This window comes from Lactuca sativa, chromosome 5 (assembly GCF_002870075.4).
Source record: "Lactuca sativa cultivar Salinas chromosome 5, Lsat_Salinas_v11, whole genome shotgun sequence".
NCBI classification, from domain to species: Eukaryota; Viridiplantae; Streptophyta; class Magnoliopsida; order Asterales; family Asteraceae; genus Lactuca; species Lactuca sativa.
This window is the reverse complement of record NC_056627.2, coordinates 348,813,415-348,832,066: the sequence shown is the minus strand read 5'-3', so window position 1 is coordinate 348,832,066 and position 18,652 is coordinate 348,813,415.

The window sequence follows — 18,652 nt, the reverse complement described above, 5'->3', positions numbered from 1 at the left end:
ATGTACTCAGTGTAAACTCTACCAGTTGTACTATCTCAATGCATGGTGATGAATGATGTTATGTTTCATATATATTCAATGTTATGGTATTCAATTAAGTCACGACAGCCCTCGGATGTTTCCGCCGTCTGGTTCGGGGGTGTGACAGGTTGGTATAAGAGCTTTGTTTATAGTGAACTAGCATATCTAGCCACACATTGATATGCAACTATAAACCAAAAAGAGGGACTAACATAACTCTGAACAAAACAAGTAAATAAAACACCCTTGCTTGCATTAGGAATAAGAACATAACGCCGAACCAAACAAGATAATGCTAGTATCCCGGTAAATTCGGGACTGTTCTTAGTTGTATCAACGAGTGGATGTAGCCTGATCAACTACCTTCCCTCCAAGGTATAACTAACACATGTCCTGATGAGATCGTGATATCTAGGGAACCCAAAACTATACCCCTTTAGCACCAAAAAGAGAACGCCTGTTTAGTTTAATAGTCGTAGAGTTATAGGAGTAATTGGTATGCTATTTGTTTCTAGTATTCATAGCCCTTCGTGCAATACGCTATAGACGAGTATCATTAGCCAGGAAACCCTATCTCCCTAGTCAAGGAATAGTAGGGTGGCTCGACCCAGAGGAAGAACCACAATAGGAACATGAAGTAGAACTCGCAGGTGAACCCGCCGAGTCAATAGTGGACCTCGAAGAGGAATAGTCCAAGGGCAATGATGATAATGACTCGGATGCAGAATCTGATGTCATCAATCATCCATGAAAAGCCAGAGTACCGACTTATCGTGTGGGCCCCGGTGGCCCCATGCCCCCCCTTGGGCATACGATATTTGGAGATAGAGTCACCAGCAGGGAATACGACCACACTACAGTAAGAGCTGAGGTCTCTTTAATCTTAGTCACAGAGGACCAGCCGACCGGGCCCTCCCAATCTTGGTCCGACGCACCCGAGGTATTGATAACCAAGCTCAGGACACCCCAAATCGAACGGAACAAATGCGGTTTGCTATTGAGAGGGATGAGAGGCAAACACGGGAAGTGAATGGAGACTCTCGAGCAAGACAGTTAGTTTGGTAGGTACGCCTACGAGATACCGAGCAACAAGTAGCTCGTCTCCGAGGTGCATCCACTTCATCAGCACCACCACCAGACACTTTCCGCCACAATTAGGATCAACCTTTTCTTTTCCCCTCACTATCCGATATGACTCTCCTTCGTGTACTAAGGTGGTACTTAGGGAATCTCGAAACCGAAACAATCCATATCCTCTGGGGTAGACGTAACGATCGTGCCAAATCTGTGATTACCTACTACCATAAATACATCATAGGGATGTAGATGGGAGCAGTAAGAATTATACAACAAGATGCGAAATTATAGAGTACAACCAGGAATGAAGATCATCACTTACGATCTGGATTATTAACGTGCATCAGGAAAATGCCATCCCGCAAGAATAGCAAGCTCACCCGCGAGACACCGCTCCTGTGGATGGACCCTGCTACATTCCAAGTTGCTGTAGCGGCAACAGTAACCGCTGCGATGGCGCAAATCAATGCAAACAACCCCAATGGAGACGGGAATACCCATGACAACTCCATCAAACGGAGCGAACATGGAAACCAACAAGTGACAACCTATCAAGGAACTCCACACCCCGAGCTTAAGAACAGGAAGCTGAGGTCTGGAAATAAGAGAAAGGGACATCCCACTCAAGGGTTCTCAAGGAAGCAACATGTTATTGTTGTTCATGCAACCATGACCCCTATTACACCAACAACCAGGAGACCATATGTTGGAATCCTACCAAAATTCAACCAATGCAAATTCCATCATAATGGAGCCTGCCGGGAGATGCGTTGTAACAAATGCAACCGAAAGAATCATACCGCCAAATTCTGTAGAACTTATCCATGCCAGAATCCTCAGCCAAATGAAAACGACAACAATCGCAACAACCCTAACAACAACACCAACGGTGAGACCATTCGCACCTGCTATGGGTGTGGAGGAATTGGTCACTTCAAGCGCAATTGCCCCAAGGATAACAATCATGGAGCAAAAGGACCAGAAATGATCCTGACCTTGGGATAAGGCAAAGCAGATCAAGACCCGACAATTGTTACTGGTATGATTCCACTTAACAACTCTTTCGCTTACCTCTTATTCAATAGTGAAGCTGAGCGAAGCTTCGCTAGTAACAAAGTCGAGCACTTACTAAAACAACAATCCCAGAGGCTAAACTAATCCTTAACGGTGGAGATGATTAATGGAAAAACCGAATCAACCAAAGATAATTATGTAGGGAACATCTTAACACTAAACAATCATTCATTTCAATAGACTTGATGCCAGTAAATATTAGGAGTTTTGACGTGATAATCGACATGGATGGGTTAAGCCCCCACCATGATAATGATATGTGTTGTGAGAGGGCCGTTTGCCTTCACCTTCCTAATCACGAAACTCTAATAATCCATGGTGATAAACCTGGCACCAATCCTCTTCCTATCTCGTGTATCAAGGCACAGAAGTGCCTAAACCAGAAGAACTACGTTTTCCTTACTCATGTTGTGGACAAGACCAAAGAAGAAGTAGGCAAACAAGGTATTCCAGTAGCAGGTGATTTTCCAGATGTGTTTCCCGAAGAACTTTCGAGAATATCCCAGAAAGACAGGTCGAATTTCAAATCGACCTCATACTGGGAACTACATCAATTGCTAATTCACCCTATAGGATGACTCTTGCCGAAAATTCACAAGTTATCTAGTTAGCTGAGTAGAATTGTTGCGCAAAGGATTTATCAGACCAAACTTCTCTTCTCGAAGCGCTCCAATCTTGTTCTTCAAGAAGGCGGATCCTTCAGAAGGTACATCGATTTTAGGAAATTGAATAAGCTTCCCATCAAAAATCGATACCCACTCCCTCGGACTGACGATCTATTTGGCCAGCTCCAAGGAGCTAGCTACTTCTCTAAAAATAGATCTAAGAATCGGTTATCAACAACTTCGAGTCCAAGAAGACGACATTTCAAAAACTGCTTTCCGAACTCGTCACGACCATTTCAAATTCATTGTGATACCCTTCAGTCTAACGAATGCTCCCATGCTATTCATGGACCCTACGAACCAAGTTCTCTCAACCACTCCTAGTTAGCCTTTTTATTATTAATAGCATACTCGTCTGCTCACAAAACAAGAACAAACACTGTCAACACCTACGACCAGCCTTGAAGGCATCAAAGCCGGAGAATATCGTGAAGAAAACACTACATGGACGGATAAAACTCTTGAAGTCGAGGGACGAACTTATAGTTACGCGAGTTGAGATGGGCATTATCCGGGTGATCGTCGATAGGTTAACCCAATCCGCCCGTTTCCTGACAATACAGAAATCAAACAAGACGGAAAGATTAGTTGGGATTTATATCAAGGAGATTGTGAGACTCCATGAAATATCGGTATCTACTATCTCGGATCGAGATAACAGATCTTCTTCAAGACTATGGCAGTCACTTCAGAGGGCTATGGGCACATAACTAGACATAAGCGTTTCTTACCACCTTCAAACCAATAGCCAAAGTGAACGAACCATTCGACCACTCAAATTCATGCTACAAGTCTAGGTGCTTGAGTTCAACAAGTCAAGGGATACCCAGTTTCCCTTGACTAAATTCTCATACAATAACAACTATCGCACGAGCATCAAGAATGCTCCTTTCGAAAACTCTTTATAGTCATAAATGCATATCACTCGATGGTACTCTCATGAGACCAGAAACCACTAGCGAAACAACAGAGAGGATAATCCAAATCAAAGCTGGACCTCAAGCATCGCGAGACCGATAAAGAGCTATGCTGACAAGCGGCGTAAGCCATTAGGATGGCAAGTCGGGGATCGCGTGTTATTAAAGGAATCTCCTGGGAATTGAATGATTCGCTTTAGGAACCGAGAAAACTAAACCCACGATACATCGGACTATTCGAGATTCTTGCTCGGATTGGTCCAAAGACATATAGGTTGTAGCTGCCTGTAGAGCTCAGCAACGTAAACCCTGTGTTTTGTGTCTTAAATCTGAAAAGATGCACATCAGATGAGACTCTTATCATTCCTTTACGAGAAATCGGAGCAAGCAAGAATCTCATGTTCGTCAAAGAACCGGTCGAGGTATTGGATAGGGAAGTAGAACATACAAAGCAAAGCCTCATTATGATTGTGAAGGTTCCATGGAACGCTAAGCGTGGACCGAAATTCACATGGGAAACGTGAAGATCAGATGAAGTGCCTATTCTCTCATTCACGAACCTATCCTTAGAAAGAATTTCGGGACGAAATTCCCTCTAACTGGGGGATGATGTCACAACTAGAAATTTTGTGTCTTGTAATCACTATACTTAAGTAAAACATTGAACCAAAAACTTAAGATCATGTGTGATGCCTTCAAAAACTTCAATAAAATACATCATACAAGTACTTCAAATAGTCAACAAACAATTGGAAACCCTAGAAGTTCTTGTTTAGGTCCATTTTGGATAGGACTTCCTTATTGGGCCCAAATGGACCAATAAGCTTCCAATTTGACTATCATGGGCTTAGAACCCTTAAATAGGCTCTAATTGGACCCACATACATTTATTTCAACATTTTGGGCCATATTGGGCCTAAAATGAAATAAATTAAAAAGTTTTGAACCATGATTAACTTAAACTAGCCCAACGAAGGATGAAGATCATATTATATTTCTTTTAGGTTAAAACTCATCCAACCTAACCTCTACATGGTCTTGAGGGCATTAAAGCCCAAATTTTCCTTTTCCTTCAAAATTCTCGGCCCAAGGCCCAAATCCAAGAAGAAATGAAGAAGGTTTGACTTTCATTGCCACCTCTTTATTCTCTCATGGATCTCCATGCACAAACACATGTTTCCATGCACCTATCACTTCACTCATTTCTCTTCCCCCTCTTTCTTTTCCCTTTGGCCGAGAGTTTCCACACACACACACACATCTCACAAAAATCTCTCTAAACCACTCAAGACTTCTCTCTTCCTCTCCATTCAAAATCTCGAAATTTTGCTTGTGTTTCAAGAGGATTTTACAAGATAATCATCATCCTTTGGTAAGTTTTTCCATGTCTAAGTTACAAAACTCCCCTCTCATATAAGATCACTTATTCTAAACAAGTTTCTTTGGTGATCATACTCCTAGAAAACTCCATAAACTCGAGATCTTCATCAAAGGGTGCTAGGGCAAAAAATCACCAAACTTTCTTCCATCTCTTCTTCAAAAACTGAAACCACACCCTAAGGTGAGCTTCATACTCCCTATTTTTCTGTTTTATAAGTTTTAGAGGGGGGGAATACAAGTGAAAGTGTAGATCTATATGTGTTTTGTATGCCTTGTATGATTTCTATGCTTATATGTGTGTTTTTGTGTGATTATGATGTTGGATCTAGGCATATACTCCTAAAAATCGAGATGTAATTTATGTTAAACGATACTATCATAAATTATATCACAACATACAAAGTATTCCAAGAAAAATAGCTAAGTGGCTTAATAACATCTTCTTTGGGCTAAAAACTCATTTTTGGGCACAAAATGTTAAAAAAATAAAGTTAAAGGGCCCAAATTGACATATTGCGAATTCTGATGGATGAGAGTAGTCAAAACAGTTTCAATAAAGTGTTTTCTGGAAATATATTCTTTTGGAGGATTAAAAATATGAATTTCAAGCTTAATGGGCTAAAAATGACATTTTTGGCCCAATAGGGCCCATTATGCGAAACTTTCTGTTTTGAGGGGCTAAAACTGTATTTTTATGTAAAACAGTGGACTATTAGTGTTCCAAATCCTTTTCTAAGGTTGAAAATGCTTTTCATAATTTAAAAGGACCAAAGTTGCAAAAATTTTCCAATTTGGGCCAAAAATGTAAAAACTGCGAAAAAGAGGGGTTACAACCTAGAAAACTGTATTTTCAGGGATGAAAACTGTTTTCAACTAAGAATATGCTGAAAAATGTCAATTGCAATAAGTTTTGGTGTTAAATGACAAGAAAATTGGCATAAGGACTAAACCGGAAACTTATTTATTCCAAAGGTTGAAAAAGTAAATTTACCAAATAACGAGGGGCTGAAAACAGAAAATTCTCAATGTTAATTCAATACATCCGTTGTGATTAAATAATGGCGCTACGGCTACCGACGAATTACAATACACAACAATACCAAAAATCGTTCTAAAACGAATTGATTCGGTCTCGAATCAATAACAACCCGAAACTACTAACACGACGATAACTCGATTCATACAAGTAACATTTGGGAATTCAATATACACGTGAGAGTGCACAGACGTCGACGCACCATCTTTGGGCCCCAAAGTGTAAAATCTTGTTTGTTGGGCCTAGCTAGCCCGATGACCTGATCTTTAGGCCCGAAGACTTCAACCTTACGAGTTGTTGGGTCTTACATGATCCAACACAGCGTAAAAGGACTTTCAATGGCTTTTATACTATTGGTCCCCAAGGGTCCTTTGGTACAGCTAGTAAAGTCGGTTATTCACATGCGAGTTGGGCCAAGGGCCCTTCGCACTCATTTTATCCCCAACCGGCTAATGGAGTTATCGAGGTCTTCATGCCCTCTTTCTCTTCGGATGCGGGACTACAAGAAGTCAGGGCGGTCGGATTACGTGAATAGTACGAACGACGCCTACGGGATCGTTTGTATAATTGTAAACTGGTCGTTTGCGTAACGCATGTTTACAAAGATTCACAATGCGCAATAATCCGACGTCGCCTGGAATCAATGACTTCACATGCCGCGATGGTACAACAACTACATGGAATTCAAAGTGTTAGGAAAACATCGGGTTTTCCTAGGGTTTTTCAATACATACTGTTTCGAAATGTACACAAGTTTAATGAACACTTTTTACAACTATAGAAACAAACAAGCATACTTATGGATCTTCACAAACTTTTTCAGAGACTCTTTTCAGAAAATATCAGATTTTCTGGTGGTTTTCAAATAATACAAAACGTTGTTTTTCAAATACCGCTTATGAACTCACCAACATTTCATATGTTGATGTTTTTCAAAATACTTTTATTCTCAGGTAACAAGTAAACCGAGGGGAAAATGTACTCAGTGATGGCTCGCAGTTTGTTTATTCATGATCGAACAATTTACTTTTGGGAATGTAATGCTAAAACAATATACTCAGTGTAAACTCTACCAGTTGTACTATCTCAATGCATGGTAATGAATGATGTTATGTTTCATATATATTCAATGTTATGGTATTCAATTAAGTCACGACAGCCCTCGGATGTTTCCGCCGTCTGGTTCGGGGGTGTGACAGATAATCCCATATCGACTACATACGCCTAGCAATGTAGTTCATGTCATACCCAACGATTTCCCTTATGATTGCCTTTTATGGAACAACGTTAAACCATGTCAAATCACAATAACTCCTACACTTCAAGTCCCAAATACACATCTCAGGTCTAACAATACAAATATACAACATTGATCATAACATCACTCATGACTACGATCCATAGAGTGATTTTAATGCGGGTCCACTCCAATACTTATCCTCCCAATCAAGTATCTATGAAGTTGGTAGCATCTCTTGCTATTTTCATCTCTATGAGAATCAACCAATCAACTCATATTAGTCTTACCTCATAGATGCTCCCACAAATATGAACGACTATGGACATTTAGAATAACCTAGTTATTAAAGGATTTAAACATGCAAATATAGAACACAACAATTAATTAATGAAAGACTCATATCCAATATCTCAACTCATTACAATATATGTTACTTGTATTGTTCCAATATCCAAATACTAAATTTCAATAAAATATATATACCTTAATCAACAAGGCCCTATAGCACCAACTTAACTTTTAAGCTTTACCTAATGAAGGATCTTTGTTAAGTATATCGGAAAAACTTGATTTGTATAAACTTTGCGAATACAAACATTTTCAATTATATATATATATATATATATATATATATATATATATATATATATATATATATATATATATATATATATATATATATAAAGAAAAAATATTGAGAATGTATTTAATGCTTATGTATGCTTAGATACCAATACTTGCATAACGAGATTAGTCAGTCATAATGCACTATACATTAAGCATATGTGGTTTCCGAACAACAATGTACTCTGACTCCGATGTGTAAATTTAATTAAAATCTACATGGAATCACTTTCCATGTAACTTTATCTTCATTCATAATGAGGAGAAGCCTTATTGTGACTGAGAGTCGTCTCAATCTATTTGGAAGTTTAGCATATGTGTAACATATTTAAACATAGATTTCTTTCAAATACTCCCTAGATTAGGAATATTTCTCTAGTTCTCGTAAGTAATTTAGAATGTTCCTATAAGTCACACATAACTTGTTCTGAGATTATACCGGTATCATTCTATATGCTCCAAGCATACAACTTATTTGACCTTTATACATCATCATGACATATATGATTAATCCAATTGCAACAACATATGGAATACAATCATATTATCCAATTCAAAACATTTGCACTAGGATTTTGCTCAAAATCATGCCATCCGGTATTTGACTAGATGACTCTCTTAGAGTCCTTTATCTTAAGCTATTTAAGATCATTGACAATTAATGCAATTTTACTTAATCATTTAAGTTTCCATGATTTATCTATATAGATCTTTATTCCAAGAATTAGTATGTCAGCTACATATAAGACAAGGAATGTTACTGTGCTCCCACTAGCTTTTAGAAACACAATAGTCATCTTGATTTATAATTAAATCATACTATGTAATTATCTTATAAGAAAGAATATTCTTACTTTAAGATGTTAGCTTAAATCTGAGAAGATTTTCATTAATGTATGTTTTCTCCTTTGAAAACTCATTTACTCTTTATATTTATAATATATCAAAGAAGATTAATCAAGCCCATACTTGATAATCATACATGAATGCATCTCTATGTGCTTTATTAGTTTCTAATCAACTATTGAGCATATTTAACAACAGTTGAAAACTTGCTAATTCCAAACTATGATTCATTTAGTTTATGGATCTTTAGCTCTTAAAGTTCTCAATTGCTCCTACCTAGAAAAAGAACTTTCTAAGTAGCTTTTCTTATAGAATAACATTTAGTGGAATCAGTATAGACTTTACCTTAAACAATCATTTAGTATAGTCTGCATAAATGCAATTAGTAGATGCTAGAGTGGTTAAACTTATTGTCTAACATAAGCTCTATAACTCCATACCTTTTAGATAAGGATAAACTTATTGTCTAATATATATATATATATATATATATGCTAGAGTGGTTAAACTTATTGTCTAATATATATATATATATATATATATATATATATATATATATATATATATATATATATATATATATATATATATATATATATATTTGTTGAAGCGAGCATAATTCCAAAACTTTATAAAGTAAATAGTTCTTTTAAAAACATCATATAATAGACTAAAAGGTCTATTTTTATCCTCTTCAAAAACTTGTATTATCGACATTCAGCTAGTAGTCAGGTGACCGTAACCCATTAGAAAATACAAAGGCTACCTCGAACATCAAAAGATAGATCCAAGTGACCAGGTGATCCTATACCACAAGAACCATACTAATGACGAGTGAGTGTTTTTTACAGAATGAGTTGTGAATCGATTCTACAACTCTTAAGATGTTCCAAGAAGACTTGGTTTAAAAAAATCATTTTCTTTATCACAACGAAAGGTAAATGATCATCTTATTAAGTTGTCTTTCAATCTTCACTTTGAAAAAATTTGAGCAAATCAAAGGTTTCAATAATAGCGAATTAAAGTCATCAGTGAAATTGATTAAGTATCTATGATAGCTTCATTTTATTACTTCTTTTCCTAGTTTATTTAGTTCATTACATCCCATTTTAGTTAATCTTCATGCATATTTTCTCTTTTTTTGTTATTTTTCTCCTTTATCGGGTGCTTTCTAGTCTTTTGAGCTTAATTGTAGGATTTATCGAAGACTATTCGACTTGGAGGTATGGATGGGATGCAGGACCTTTGGAAGCTTGCAGTTTGCTTGTGGACTTAAAGTGGTGCGATTGGGCATGTTGTCAACATAATCAAAGGAGCAAGTTGGGATTAATTTTAGATGAAGAACGATGATGGTGTGAAGGGAATGTTAAGCTTTATAAGATCAAGTAAGCAATGACCCATCTTGGGAGAGTCAAGAAGACACAATTGGGCTATCAAAAACCTTTACATGTGGGCTGGACCAAGAAATAAAGGAGCAAAACTAGAAGGCCAATCAAATGGTCCAAATGGCCCACTCAACAGAATCCACGCGGTCCGCATGGATTTACAAATGGTCTGTGTGGATCGAACTGTGAAGGATCCAGATTTTTGCATTAAGCCTCTATTTGGGGAAATTTGGTGGGGTACTTTTGAGGGACTTTTAGATTTGATTTTTTACACTTAATTACTGGAGTTTTTGAAGCAAAAATAGGGAGAACTCTCAACAATAACTCATTTTTGCTCTCAATAGGATTTGCAAGAATTTGAAGATTTTGAAGATTGGAGTAATTTTCTTTCATCTTTGCAAGTTGAATCATGTTTGGTACCTATAAAATATTTTGTATTTCTTTTATTTTGGCCATGCTTGGCTGGACTTATATTTGGTTGATTGGGGTTTAACCCATGGACGATTGATTGTTTTGAAGACTTTTTTGCTATCTTGTGTTTGAAGTTTATGGAAATGTTTTCTAGTCAAACATCTTCTTGTGTTTATTTATCTTTGATCATGAGATTTGATGAATGAATACTTATTTATGTTGACTAATTTCTTGGTTAAGTAAAAGACCTTCAAATTAGTATGCAACAAATGGTTTCTATGTTTGTTTTCATTTCATTTAAACCATGGAAATGTTTCCACCATAATGATAATGTAAGCATTTGATTATCTTTTGGACTTGGTAACTCTTAAAACTTAAAGCTAATTGATTTTCACAAGATTATATGATTCATTGATTTTGTGACTTTAATTAAGGGAATGTGTTAAGAACTCCTCTAACCATTTTAATAACAATGAAGAGTTGAGGTAATTTGTGCTTATGAATTGCTATAGCCAAGTTAAATTAATTCACAAGTGTTGTTCCATTTAGTCTAATGATAAGTCAACTATGTCATCTATGTGGTGTACCCCAAAGTCAACCAAATTTACTTCATTGAATTTGATCAAATCGTCTACTTGTTTACTTGGCATATTTACGTTCTAGCTTAGTTTTAATTTTCTCAAGCAATCAAAAAGATTTAACCCCCTCCCCCTATTTTACTTTACTTTTCTGTTACAAGTACTTGAACAAGTGATTTACATAGAGATTTAAATTGAACCAATCTCCGTGGATATAATCCCTTTACCACTATACACTATTTTAGTGTAAAATATTTATGGTTATTAATTTTTTTGGCCTCGCCAACCACTAATCTATCACCAAATATATTCATTAATTGAATATATTACATACATCACTTATGTATAATTCTTTTTCAAGCCTTTTGTTCTTTAACTACTAATAGATAAAGACAATTTTGAGTCATCTTCCCATATAAATAAGATCCAAATATGTCAAATGAATCGAGCTCATTTGCCTTCAAAAATTCCATTTTTTTGAAGTTGGTATATGTGTTTCATATTTATATAGTTGTGATGATTATGACATAGATAAGTTTCAATAAAATATCATTTTATTATTTCGGTTTTATGATTAGAACTATCAATTTAACGAAAGATTATAGATTTACTTCATAAATAATAGTATGAGAAAATATTCTCTAACACATAATACATCGTTTCAGCACATGGATCTGAAAATCCATTAAATGATAAGTAAATCTAGATTTATTCATAAATTTACAATTGTTACATGTTCCTATAAGAATTGGTACAAAAAAATTATTGTTTAAATAAAGATAATAAAAACACTTGTTATATCTTCAACATGAAATACCATTCATATGTAATCAACTGATTATTTCTTCCAATCATCAATACATAATATCAATTATTAGTGTCACTTGAAGTAAACGTACTCAAGTGAATGATGGAAAAATAAATAGCTCTATCATATAGATATTTGAAGTCTTGTACAATTCAGACTTCTTCAACTCGATGAGATTAGAGGAGCATTTCCTATTTTAGTGTCCAGTTTCTTCCACAATAGAAAGAAAACTAATCATTTGGTCCTTTCTTAATTTCTAGGTTTATCTTGTATTTCCCTTATCTGAACTATAAGTCTATTTGAGTACACAATCTCTTAGACTTCCTTTATTCAATTCTTGTGTAGACTTGAAGCAATTTCTAGTGTTTTGATTTAATATCGGCTTTACTTGATGAGACATCTTATATGTTTCATAATTATCCAAGACTTTCTGCAAGTCAATGTCCAGTATGATGTGAGACATATCAATATCATCACAATAGCACTTTCATCAAAGTATCATGATCAGACTGACTGGTTTGTAGAGGTTGTCCGCGTACGAGATCTTTCAATATATATAATTTCTACTTATACTTAAGGTAGAACCTCAAGATATTATAGCAGTTATAGATGTAATAATCATCAAATGCTACTGTCTCTTGAAACTCAACATGAAACATCCTAAAAATTATAAGGTAAAAATTTCATTTTTAATTCACCTAGAAACATTAATTATCTTCTTTCGAATCATTCAAAAGTATTTTAGAATAAAAGTAGTTATAAGTTACAATCCCAAAATCCTATAGTTGCGGAAACATGGGTGGATGCATTGCGATCAAGTCGGGCCCATACTTTTCGAACAAGAAGTACCTGAAACCATAAGCATAAAACTGTAAACACAAAGCTAAGTGAGTTCCCCAAAGTACCACATACCAAAACAAAAGAAGTAAATGCTATAGGACAAATCATAGTCTTATATTCATTTCCTGCCATGGGCCAAACCATGGTATTTCCATGTGGTGTCGAGGGCCAAGTCTCGGTCTTACATACAAGTGTCAGGGGCTAGATCCTGGTCTTCCATATAACTGACAGGGGCTAGATCCGGGTCTTTCAAAAAAAAATGCCAGGGGCCAGATCCTGGTATTCCATGCAAGTACCACAAAGGCAACTAACATTCTACATAACAAGTAATAGGCCGACATTGGTGTCTTCGACCCATAGATCTAGAGAGGAAATTCCCCTCAAGCCGCTGAATCTCTCAATAAAATCTCGGTCTATTGATCCGAAAAATCCCCGAACCGCAAATCCCTAAGACCCAATCTTCTGAAATCATAAAATTAACATAGCAATGATCCTTAAACCAAAATAGTTGGTTTTCTCCCACTTAGGGCTCGAACTACCACCAAATAACGTTGCACACATACCTCATCTCAAACCGGTCTTCCAAATAAGGACCAAGCAAAGACAATTTACCCTAGATCTCAGATGGGAACCTTGAAAACCTCCTAATCATAACCACCTATAATATCAGAATCCCGTGCAGATGCACAAACAATTATTCTAGCCACTCATGACACCAATTCTCCATCTAGAAACAAATGAACTACCATACACCCCGCCTAATTCCCAACACACAATCCACGGCGAGCATTATCCATAGTTATAAGAAGCATCATTCTCTTAGTTAGGATACATCAGAGACAACATAAGTTGCTCTTACTGATTCACTTCCCTTGGTTCCTGAAACAATAACCTAGAACCTGACCTAACTAATCCCAACAATGCATAACCTTGATCTCATCTCAAGGCAACCTTACCACAAAACCCTTTTGTGCATTCTTACGATGTCATACCCATCGACAAAGAAAACCAAAATCTTCTAGACTCGTGTCGAGACTAGATCCCATATCTAAAAATCACATGCCTACTCTCTCTCTTCCCTCCGATCATGGAGAGCTGGAAGTATATAAACCTTGTTGATGATAGTGACATCCCAATCCATATGCCAATCACTAAATCTCCGGCTGCAATCCTCGAGCCATTAATCACAATCGCTTCCTTCTTGAGTCTTGCGAATCAACTGTCACTACTTGAGCAAGGCCCTCCAAACCTTGAAATCAACTGCCTCTCATGGGTCTGCATCATTGAAACTCTAATAGACATGGCCACTAAGGCCCAAACAATCACCAGATCTATCCTCAGCTGGAACGACCATACCCGATAAACTGATAAAGTCAGAAATACACTGCAATGAATCATGGTGCCAAACCATGCCATATTCCCTTAACCACTACCTTAGAATCACCTAAATTTTTCCTAGAGTCGAGTATGGATCTTGTGCTTCTAATAATACGGGCCCAATACTACCTTCCACACCTATCCATACTTTCCTAAAAAATCATCTCGGATCCTCTAAGTAACTAATCATCTCCACATCCGCCTATCCATTCTTATACCCCCGTTCGCAAAAAAAATACTCATTGCCAAATAGCGCAAGCCAATCCACTATAGAACATCTTTGGTTCTCCTAGGTTCCTGGCCTCTCCATGCCTTCAGCTGCCGAAGAACTCCCTATAATGTAAGTTAACTACTTCATGAATACAGTCACTTGCAACAAAGTTTAGATAATCCTTCGAGTAAAAGAATCATCCCTATAATGGTTAGAGTCAAACGAGAGCTACGCCATAAGGTCAAATCCGTCACTCGGAGATTATTTAGCCAATGAAACATGTGACTTAACATATTCACTTAATAGTTAACTCACATCATCAAGGGTCCCACAAAGCACAAAGCATGCATCATTCATGCAGTAACACTCCAAGCCACAGAAAAAACAAAGGACATCCCAAGCTCATTTACTTCTATCCATGCTAGGAACCTCCATTCTTACTGTCGGTTGCCTTATGCATGCAAATTATACACAATACATGATCAAATAGAGTGTCGAATAAAAGATTCTACCCTAGGACCACAACCAGACAAGGAACAGGAAATAAGGCCAAATCAGTCATTCTAGGGCTATATGATCCTAACCGTATACAATTTTTAGAGCATACACTTAACAATTATTGATACCAATACATATTCCAAATCTAGCATAACATCTAAAGCTTCCTAAGGTACAGGGCATCACACATCAGGCCAATCTATCATGCAATTCCTGAAAGTATCCCTAGCCTTATCCTAGCATGCAAATATTCATATCATATAACATATCTGATGGGTTTTAGGCATAAGAACAATCCTATGTGCTCATACAAACCCTAATGCTTGGATCTAGGTTTCTCTATTGTACATGCTTTGAATCCAAGACTAATAAACTTAGATCTAACATATTACAAAATGAATTAGGGTTTAGAAAATTACCTTTGATTGTTATATAGCAATAACAATCAATTCCTTGCATGGATTGGCTTCAAAAGCTTAGTGCCTCAAGTGCTGCACCTCTAATGGAGTCACAAACACCTTATGCAACTTGGGTGAAGAGGAGAAGAAAGGAGACTGCCCAAAAACGACTAGAAACCCTAGAGAATCAGTTGTCCACGTTTTTGGGGCCTAAGGGGCCCTTTATATACTTGTGTGGGCTGCTAGGGTTTCAGTCAAAGCCCTAATGGACAGCTTAAACTCTAAGCAGCCCATGGAACCTTCTGGATAAGGCCATGGACGAAAATATGATGGGCTTCCATCATAATTTCGTTCACCCCTTGTTCCTTTAGCATTCCTTAGCCCAATAACTCAATTATCCAATAATTGCAGTCCAGTCCCCTAAATTTAATTAATCTCTTTTAGCCACAAAATTAATTATCAATTAATTCTTGACTAATATTAATTAAACAATATGATTTCTCCTTTAATATATTATTCTCATAATATATCAATAAATCATATTTAAACCTCTTTCTCCTTAATTCATCCTACATATTGTTATGGTGAAGGCAACCCAAAAGGACCATGCTCATAATCGGGTCAAGTACATACCAAAATAGTTATGGACTTAGACACTAATCCAACAGTCTCCCACTTGGATAAGTCTAATAACTATTTTCCGTATGACTTTAGAACCTGATCAGCAATCGTAGCTTTCAAAAGCCGCTGTCAACTCTGATCTTAGCAGATAGCGTGTCCTCTAGATAAGGGATTATATATTCCTCCATTCTCAAGATATCATATAGACAAAAGACATGAATTTCAATCATTCTCTCTATACTGTTTCCCGACTTCCGATTTATGATGACAGACAACAGACTATAATTGAACACATCAACTTAGTCCCGGCTTGGCCAAGCGCTTAGGTGTCATCACTAAATCATTGAGAGGCCCACAGATATCGCTTTTATCCCACTTTGGGTAAAAGGAATGGATAAACTTCGACTCAAATGCTCGCTTGCATTTATTGATCGAATCACACACAACATTAAGTTTTATAACACCAAGTTACTGGTGCGTTTACTTATTATCAATGTGAAACCGACCAACAAATAACAATTCACATGTCTCGGTTTCAAGAATATACAATATTATCGTCTCACTAATCACTCGTGATAAAACCATGAAGTGATCCAAGTGAGCGTGGGTTTAATCCAATACTCTAATCTTATCAAAGCATTCATGAATTCTGCAGCAAACTTGTGCCATGTCTAAACACTTCAGACAATCTACAGACAGATTCATGACAGTCTTTATTCATACCTACTCCCAACGTATGACCAACTGTGGATGTTTGAATAACCTAGTTATTCTGGAAGTCAAAACATGCAAATTGAAACATAACAATAATACTTAATCCTATATGACCCCAAACTTGTGAGAGTAAATAAAACACTTCTATTTATCCACCATATTGATTACTCAGTATTCATCATGTAATGTTTCGGATAATCAACTTATTACTTGAATGACAACAACAATTGTCCCATGCTCTAAACATGCACACTTTGTTTCCTATGGTCCATGCTTTGTGAAATAGATCACCTGAAAACTTTTCCAATGATGCTCATTTCACAATTCCTTAATCCTAATTATTAGTGTAAGAAGGTTCTTGCCACTACTAGAATATGCTAGATTCCAACATTTTATGCAACGATCCCTTTGCAAAATCATAGCACAAAATTCACCAAGACTTAGCCAATGAAATTACAAAGTACTCTATCGTAAATTGTTACAAGACAATTCTATAGGCGTGAAGTCTCACATTCAAAGTACATTCCTTTGAACATCTTTCTTGCATAAAAGTTTCTAATCTAGACATAGACTCTTAATATCTAACTCCCAATATGGAAACATTTCCACATTTTCCATATGACAACTCATTCTTAATAGAATCTTATCTATTCATAATAATGTCGATATGGTCCATCCAATACCATACTTCCAACTACTCGCAAACGACCAATCCTCAGCGAACTTTGGATCGTCCTTTGATAGTTGTTTAATTATTTTAGTCAAAAACCAATTCTAGTCCTTTTTCCCTCTTAATGCGCTAGACATTTGGAAAATTTTAGAATGGTAAAAAATTATAGCATTTGCAATCGATCGTATACCCGAAGCGTATGGGACACAATGCATAATGTCTTACATAAAGATATGATACTTTACAAATCTTTTGCCATAATATTTTATGTGTCATGTTCTCACAATTCGAACTATGAAGAGGGATGTCGTAATCATAATCGAAATTTGAGAACACACAATGTATCCTTTGATTGAAAATATTAAAATTTCTCAATCTAAGCTTTAGATTTTGAAACGAAGTATAATATTCTCTCCCTTAATTATAGCAAAATAACTTTTCAACCCATGCAACTTTGCAAATGGAATCTTTGTTTTTCTATAATTAATATTGCTAACTTGCAATACTCGCCATAATAATCATACAAGCATAACACTTATGCTCCCACTATCATGATGATTATCATATAAGCATAACATTTATGCTCCCACTAGCTTTGACATGTATTCAGAAAACAATGCCTATTGAATTTCTGAAATTCATATTTCTAATACCAAATGCTTCGATAAGCCTTTATCTAAGCTTCTTAAACTTATACACCTTTGCCTTAGATAGCTCATATGTGTGTTTAAATAATTCAGAACTTATGTTACTAAGTTCCAAATGTTCAAACTAATTGCCAAATCTCACAATTCGAACTATGGAAAGGGATGCCGTAACCATAATCGAATTTGAGAATACAATTTTCACAATAGCTATCTTCTTAAAATCTCTCTTAGTGAAAGCATTTCCTAATAGTCATTTTCATGAAGGAGGGAATCTTATGACACTTAGATTTTATGGTATATGAGTTCCTATCCATGTGAATTTGCCAAAACCAAAGTTTGTGACAAATCCAAACTCATATGGACTGAACTTTCTCAATCTTGATTTCTTGCCCTATGGTAACACGAGTGCCCACCAAGGCTTCCAAGTAGTTTAGTAACTTGTCCTTACATATCAATGTACTTTCCATCGACTAAGGTTCTAGTATGCATTCAAATGAGAACTCATAGAACTCACATACACAATTAACTCAATTAGAATGGCACAGAAACAAAATAATGTCAGCACGATAGGTTGTAAACCTCAAGTCGTGTGCTAGTGATGATCGATAAGGTTT